The following is a 7,500-nucleotide window of genomic DNA, read 5'->3' as shown; positions in this document are numbered from 1 at the left end:
TGAAGACCCATCCATTTGTGGAATATTTAAATGACCGCTGATCCTGTCCTACATTGACTAACTGAAACTCTAGTACTTATTGTAGTGTGTTTCTTACACTGATGTTGATTGCTCCTATATTGATTAACTCTAGTACTTATTGTTTATTGTTTATTGCAATGATTGTTGTCTGTTATAGAGCTTATATGTGTTTCAGACTTCTAGAAATCAGCATTGATCCCTGTATTTAACAGTATTCTAGTTCATTGGTATCTTGGACTCTAACCTACTGTACTGGCTAGGATGTATTCTATGAGTAAATGACAAAGCACTTTTTTGTAAGTCACTCTGGATAAGAGCATATGCTAAATACCAAAAATGTAAATGTAAATATGGTCTGATGTGCAATATTTTGCTAAAAATCAAATTTTTGATTTGTTCAAGACAAATAGAATCTTTCTCCCTTTCTCTCTTTCTATTTGTGTCCTTGTTCATACCCACATTATAATTAAGACTGAAGTATGTGGTATTTCAGTCAAACTAGTATAAAACACCCATAGTCATAAAGAAGGCTCAAACTGGCCATATTTGTTCATGACAGTAACTCGCGAATGCAAAGTAAATGTCCAGTGAATATAACAGGTCCATCTGACCTGGTCCCTGTCTGGAGGACAGCAAGTGTTTGTTGTGGGAGCTAACAGTGTAGGAACACCTGGTGCTCAGACACACAAATGGTCACTGAGTCAGTTTGCCAGCCAGGTGTGTCCTGCTGCTCAGTTAACCTTTTCTTTTTTGACCATGCTGATGACATCTAAGCGTGTCCATGCGTAGATTGCACAGCTACACTTTTCTTTCCTGTTAATTCATTTCCTTGTCTCTTGGCTGTTAACCTATTCACATATGTAGGTTGGAAATCATTTGTGTGTAAGAGTAGTATGTAAACAGCATCAATGTTACTGTATGTTAAATCAACTACACTGTAAATCCACCTCAGACAGTCTCAAACCTTGGAACATTTGACATTTCTATGATGTTCAGACAATTCAAGGTTTCTTTAGTGGGAAATGTGGGTTCTGAGAGGTTCTTGTTTGGATTTGGGCAAAGAATACGGTATGAGAAACCTAAAATGAAATGTGGTTTACCGAGTGAATGAGATTTGGAGGAAATTATTGGATAAGGTTGGTTGCAGGAAAACAATGATTAGAACAGTGAGGAGACCAGTGAGGAGAACAGTGAGAAGAACAGTGATTAGAGCAGTGAGAACAGTGAGGAGAACAGTGAGGAGACCAGTGAGGAGACCAGTGAGGAGAACAGTGATTAGAGCAGTGAGAACAGTGAGGAGAACAGTGAGAAGAACTGTGAGGAGAACAGTGATTAGAGCAGTGAGAACAGTGAGGAGAACAGTGAGAAGAACAGTGAGGAGAACAGTGATTAGAGCAGTGAGAACAGTGAGGAGAACAGTGAGGAGACCAGTGAGGAGACCAGTGAGGAGAACAGTGATTAGAGCAGTGAGAACAGTGAGGAGAACAGTGAGAAGAACTAGCTTGCACGTGAAAGCTGCTTATTGCAGGATTTGTAACCTTGGCCCTGTCTCACAGCATTCTCACTGCAGTCTCACAGCAGTCTCACAGCATTCTCACTGCATTCTCACAGCAGTCTCACAGCATTCTCACTGCAGTCTCACAGCATTCTCACTGCATTCTCACAGCATTCTCACTGCAGTCTCACAGCAGTCTCACAGCGTTCTCACTGCAGTCTCACTGCGGTCTCACAGCAGTCTCACTGCATTCTCACAGCATTCTCACAGCAGTCTCACAGCGTTCTCACTGCAGTCTCACAGCAGTCTCACTGCAGTCTCACAGCAGTTGCTGGGATTAGCATTAGTGTTAGCATTGAAAAAAGAGAATGAACAACCCCAAAATAATACTCAGAGGTATGAGTATGGGTTTAATAAGGGTTTAAATGTAATAAGGGTATAAATATGGATGTGTGTGTGTGTGTAAGTGGTGTGTGTGTGTTAAGCAGCAGGGTGTTGTTCATTCTTAAAAGATATTTGTAGCCATTGTTTTCTCAGTCTTGGAGTGACAGAAAGAAAAAGAGAAAAATAAGTGAGTGAAAGAGAGGAAGGGGGCGGGCCGTGTCCCCTGTCCTGGCTCTGTAACGTTGGCCTGCATTTCAAGCTGTTGGCTTTAGAGGGAGGGGCTATGCAAATCCTCCCAACTGGCAGACGGCCTCTACTGGGGGAGACTCTGGCAGACTGCTGGGTTAGTCTGAGAACACACACACACACACACACACACACACACACACACACACGACAGAGAGGAGAGAGAGAGAGAGACTGGACCCATAGCGTCACTACTCACACACTCCCTCACACACACCGACAGAGAGAGAGAGAGAGAGAGAGAGAGAGCACCACTACTCTGCAGCTCCAGCGTATGTACCTGCATTTATTTTATTACATTCTTCTCTACCTGTATCACTTCTTTCTGTATTTCTTCATCTCTCTCTGCCACTCTCCCTCTCTTTCTCTCTCTCTTTCTCTCACTCTTTCTCTCACTTTTCTTGTCTCTCACCATGTTCTGTGTTGCAGGAGGCCATTGGTCAGGAGCAGGAGGAACTGATAGCTGCAAATGTTTGGACTGGAGAAGTTCTCCTCTGCCAGCAACTGACCAACGTCACTGAGACGCTGCAGGACTTTACAGGAAAAACAAACTGTCATTCTCCTCCTGCTGCCTGGTTCTCCCCACTCATACCTCTGTTTCTCCCCTCCTGCTGCTCTACGCCAACCTTCACCCAGCCAACTGAAGGATGGAGTCATCACTGGTACCTGTCCTTGTGCTGCTGGGGTTGTTACTAACTTTAGTGGACAGCAAAGGAACTTTCTATGGAAACCCTTATAGATACAACATGTACAAGGCTGGAGTCAACCCACATTACAACGCTGAAAAGCCACTGAGTCGTCACAAGTAGGTCATAAAGCTCTGTGCATGTGTGCGCGCGTGTGTGTGTGTGTGTGTGTGTGTGTGTGTGTGTGTGTGTGTGTGTGTGTGTGTGTGGATGTGCATGCATGTGTGTGTGTGTGTGTGTGTGTGTGTGTGTGTGTGTGTGCATCCTTGGAGTATCTGAGTGCCAAGTCATGAGACAGTCTGACGGTGTAAACCAAACTCACACTGAAATACATACTCTAAACTCACACATTGTAAACCACATTGTAACCCCAACAGTTATTTAACTTTATCTGTATATGGCCACAGTCATATACTAGAATAAACTGTAGAGGACATAGGGATGCAGGTTTATGCTTCAGGACAGGATGGTATGCTGGAGAACTCAATGTTTTAGAGTTAGAGGTAGAGTTAGAGTGTTAGGGTTAGAGTTAAGGTTACAGTTAGAGTTAGGGTTATAGTTAAGGTTAAGGTTAGAGTTATAGTTATGGTTATTGTTAGGATTAGAGTTAAAGTTAGAGGTAGAGTTAGAGTGGGTTAGGGTTAGGGTTAAGGTTAGTGGTAAGTTTAGGGTTAAGGTTACAGTTAGAGTTAGGGTTAGAGTTGGGGTTAGGGTTACGGTTAAGCTTGGAGTTAGGGTTAGGGTTAAGTTTAGATTTAGATTTAGAGTTAGGGATAGAGTTAGACATAATTTTAGAGTTAGGGTTAGAGTTAGAGTGTTGGGTTTAGGGTTAGAGTTAGGGTTAGGGTTAAAGCTAGGGTTAAGGTTAGTGGTAGGGTTAGGGTTAGAGTTAATGTTACGATTAGGGTTAGAGTTAGAGTTAGAGTTAGAAAGGTTAAGGTTTGGTTAAGATTAGAGTTATAATTAGGGTTAAGGTTAGATTTAGAGTTAGCCTTAATATTATAGTTTGCGTTAAAGTTAGAGTTAGGGTTAATGTTAAGGTAGGGTTAGGTGTAGAGTTAGAGTTAGGGTTAGGGTTAAAGTTAGGATTAAGTTTAGAGTTAAAGTTAGGGATAGAGTTAGGGTTAAGGTTAGTGGTAGGGTTAGGGTTAGGGTTAAGGTTGGAGTTAGAGTTAGAGTGTTAGGGTTAGGGTTAGCGGTCGGTATAGGGTTAGGTTTATGGTTAAGGTTAGAGTTAGTGTTAGGGTTAGAGTTAATGTTAGGGTTAGGGTTAGAGTTAAGGTTAATCTTAGGCTTAGAGGTAGAGTTAGAGTTAGGGTTAAGATTAGATTTAGGCCTAGGTTTAGGGTTGGTTAAGGTTGGAGTTAGAGTTAGAGGTTGGAGTTAGAGTTAGAGTGTTGGGGTTAGGGTTAGCGTTCGGGATTGGGTTACAGTTACAGTTAGGGTTAGAGTTAGAGTTAGAGGTAAAGTTAAGGTTAATGTTAGGATTAGAGTTAGAGTTAAAGTTAGGGTTAAGGTTAGAGTTTGGTTTAGGATTAAGGTTAGCTTTTGAGTTTGCATTAGAGTTTGAGTTTAGAGTTAGGTGTTTTGTTTGTTTTACAGTTATACTTTAGTGTTTTAGCGTTAGAATTTGGCAGACACGGCAGCGTTTGTTGGTGACACTGCCTAGCATGTCTTCTGGTCTTAGTTTTGGGGTCTTTCTTTTGTCAGCCTCACAGTTAAGTTTCCCATAATGCTGAGGTCATCCTACAGATAACTGATCATGAGTTACCTGCAATATCCCCTTTGATATGTGTGCAACCTGCTCTTTGAGAGTACAGTGTTGTCTCACTGACTGTCAGATGCATGGTGTGTTTATTGCTCTCATGCCTTTCCACAGATTTCCTCCATCCCTCTCTGGTTCACTCCTTCCTTTTCTCTCGCATGGATAGCTCCCAGATCAGCACTGTTCTGGACACTTCTCTGGCTACCTCAGCAACGCCACTGGATGCCCAGCTGTAGAGTTTCCTGTGAAAGCACTTTCCTCAAGCACTTGATGCTTTCTCCTCTCCCCCTGCACTCTCTTTTTTCCTTCTATCTCTATTGAATTTATTTAAATTCAGTAAGCAGTATTAGCATGAACATATTCTGTTACAGTTTTGCCAAAACATCATTAAACCAATTATCATGAAAATAATTATAATGTTAAGTAGATTAATGCTCTGCAGAAATGATAGAATGAAATAAATCAGAGATAATTACAAGAATGTGTAATAAAACATTTTTAGTTATTAATTTAATAAATAATATAAAATTGTATTAATTTAATAAATGTAATAATATTTAATAGTATTCTATTAGCTTATTTATCTTCCTAATAAATAAAATAAATAAAGCACATAGTTTGAGGCTGAACATGCCAATTTTTTTAAGTAACAAAATAGTAAAAAAAAAATAAAAAATAAAAATAAAAATTTAAAAGTGACAATAAATTTTAATAAACTAAATAAAACCAAATCAGTAAAAAAACAATAAAATATAATAATAGGATAAAGATTATTATTCCATAGTAGGAGAATGGATGGTCATAATAGAGGTATATATCCCTCTGTCTCTGTCTCATTTATTTTATTCATGCCATCTGGTGATCTGTTGGTCTGGTGATCTGGTGGTCCAGTGCTCTGGTGGTTTGGTGATCTGTTGCTTTGGTGGGCTGGTGGTTTATTGATCTGGTGTTTTTGTGGTCTGGTGGTTTGGTGATTTTGTGGTTTGGTGGTTTAGTGATCTGGTAGTTTGTGGTCTGGGGGTTTGGTGATTTGATGATTTGGTGGTCTGGTGGTTTGATGGTCTGGTGGTTTGGTGATCTGGAGGTTTGGTCTGGTGATTTAGTGGTCATAGTACATGGGTTATCACAATGCTGTCCAGAGCCTGGCCCTGACCTGACCCTGAGGTCACTGGCTATGTAAGGGTTATGATATGATGGACTGCACTCAGACTCCAGTTCAGTAGAGACTCATTACACCATCCATCAGTAAGCTCATAGAGGAAGAATAACGTCTCTCCAGAACATGGCGTTAGTGTGAGGACCCTCTGGTGACCCTGACAGCTGTGGAGCCAGCAAGCTGAGCATTGTAGCTGTGCTACGTCATGTGAAGCAGTGCTAATAGTTTTGGCCCAGCCCCCACTCGCTGCTAATTTAGCAGCCTGCGCTGTGGCCTGGCATCGAGCCTCTCGGCAAACAGCAGTGCTGATTTGGAGTTCCTGACTGATGCAGGGACTTTTAGTGTACATGAGCAGAGAGGCTGGATGCCATTTTAGAGCCAGTCAACACTTGAAGTCACATGGTTTTAGCCTGGAGCTTTGTCCCGTGTAAATGGTACTGTACTTACAGATCTGTCCTCAGTTCAGCCAGTCTAAGCACTTTGATGCTTCAGCAATGTTCTCACTCATATAGCATTCTCTCTGCTGCTCTAAGTGTACATTTAAAATTAGCTATAGTACTGTTTAGTTTCTGCTGTGTGTTGGGGTAACCCTAACCCTAATCTGGTGATATAGTCTGTGAAGCTATATATTCTGTGGAGCTATTCATACGTCTCTCCAAATATGTTTTATTATCATGCATAAGGCGTACAGGCAGTCATCAGGAGAAACTCTAGATTTATGCTTAAGACAGACAGAGATCCCCATATCGTCAGACAGAGCCTCTCTGTTTCTCTCTCTCTCTCTCTCTCTCTCTCTCTCTCTCTCTCTCTCTCTCTCTCTCTGTGTGTCTCTGTGTGTATCTGTCTATCTCAATCTCTTTCTTTGTCTGTCTCCTTCTCTCTTATAATCTGTATTATCACATATTTTCTTTCCAGTGGCTGTCCTTTATAATCCTCTGTGTTTATGTTTCCAGTGGCTGTCCTTTGTGATCCTCTGTGTTTATGTTTCCAGTGGCTGTCCTTTGTAATCCTCTGTGTTTATGTTTCCAGTGGCTGTCCTTTATAATCCTCTGTGTTTATGTTTCCAGTGGCTGTCCTTTGTAATCCTCTGTGTTTATGTTTCCAGTGGCTGTCCTTTATAATCCTCTGAGTTTATGTTTCCAGTGGCTGTCCTTTGTGATCCTCTGTGTTTATGTTTCCAGTGGCTGTCCTTTATAATCCTCTGAGTTTATGTTTCCAGTGGCTGTCCTTTATAATCCTCTGAGTTTATGTTTCCAGTGGCTGTCCTTTGTAATCCTCTGTGTTTATGTTTCCAGTGGCTGTCCTTTGTAATCCTCTGATGGCTCGGCCAAGGAATGAATTCTGCTTAATGAAAGAGTGATCACACTTGTGTTTGATGGAAAGTGAGGGGGGAGAGAGAGAGGGAGAGACACATCTGTCTCTAACTCTGTACGTCTGTTTGTCCATTAGAGCGTTATCCCACTGTGACCATGCAGGCATCTAAAAATTGTCGACCATTTTGAGGTTTGAAGCTCCATTAAACCCCCTAAAACAAATCCCAAATAGATGAGGGGATAAAGGGGGCTGGATTATAATTTCCTATCACAAATCTAACTGTGATCACATAACAGCCATGACAGGTGAAAGGATCAGAGTGTAAATATCACTATTCAAAAGGCTGAGAGAAAGAAGAGGTTAGAAAGGACACCAGAGATCTGGGGCCATACACAACAACAGACAGGAACAGTGGGACCAACTGAAATAATTC

At 41.4% G+C, this 7,500-nt stretch overlaps 1 long non-coding RNA gene across 1 annotated transcript in view; it reads left to right on the top strand.

Annotated features, from left to right (window-relative positions):
• Positions 1–2,273: 2,273 nt before the first annotated feature.
• The window catches only part of LOC145656192 (uncharacterized), a 10,180-nt gene continuing 4,953 nt past the window's right edge, over positions 2,274–7,500 (top strand). Inside the window, exons 1-2 of the long non-coding RNA XR_014121878.1 lie at positions 2,274–2,418; positions 2,576–2,951. This is a non-coding gene — a long non-coding RNA (uncharacterized LOC145656192). The remainder of the gene's footprint in view (positions 2,419–2,575; positions 2,952–7,500) is intronic.

Source organism: Electrophorus electricus, unplaced genomic scaffold (genome assembly GCF_041902795.1).
Source record: "Electrophorus electricus isolate QZ-2024a unplaced genomic scaffold, ASM4190279v1 Scaffold56, whole genome shotgun sequence".
Lineage (NCBI taxonomy): Eukaryota > Metazoa > Chordata > Actinopteri > Gymnotiformes > Gymnotidae > Electrophorus > Electrophorus electricus.
The sequence above is the reverse complement of the archived record's forward strand: the minus strand, read 5'-3'. Positions and strand labels throughout refer to the sequence as shown.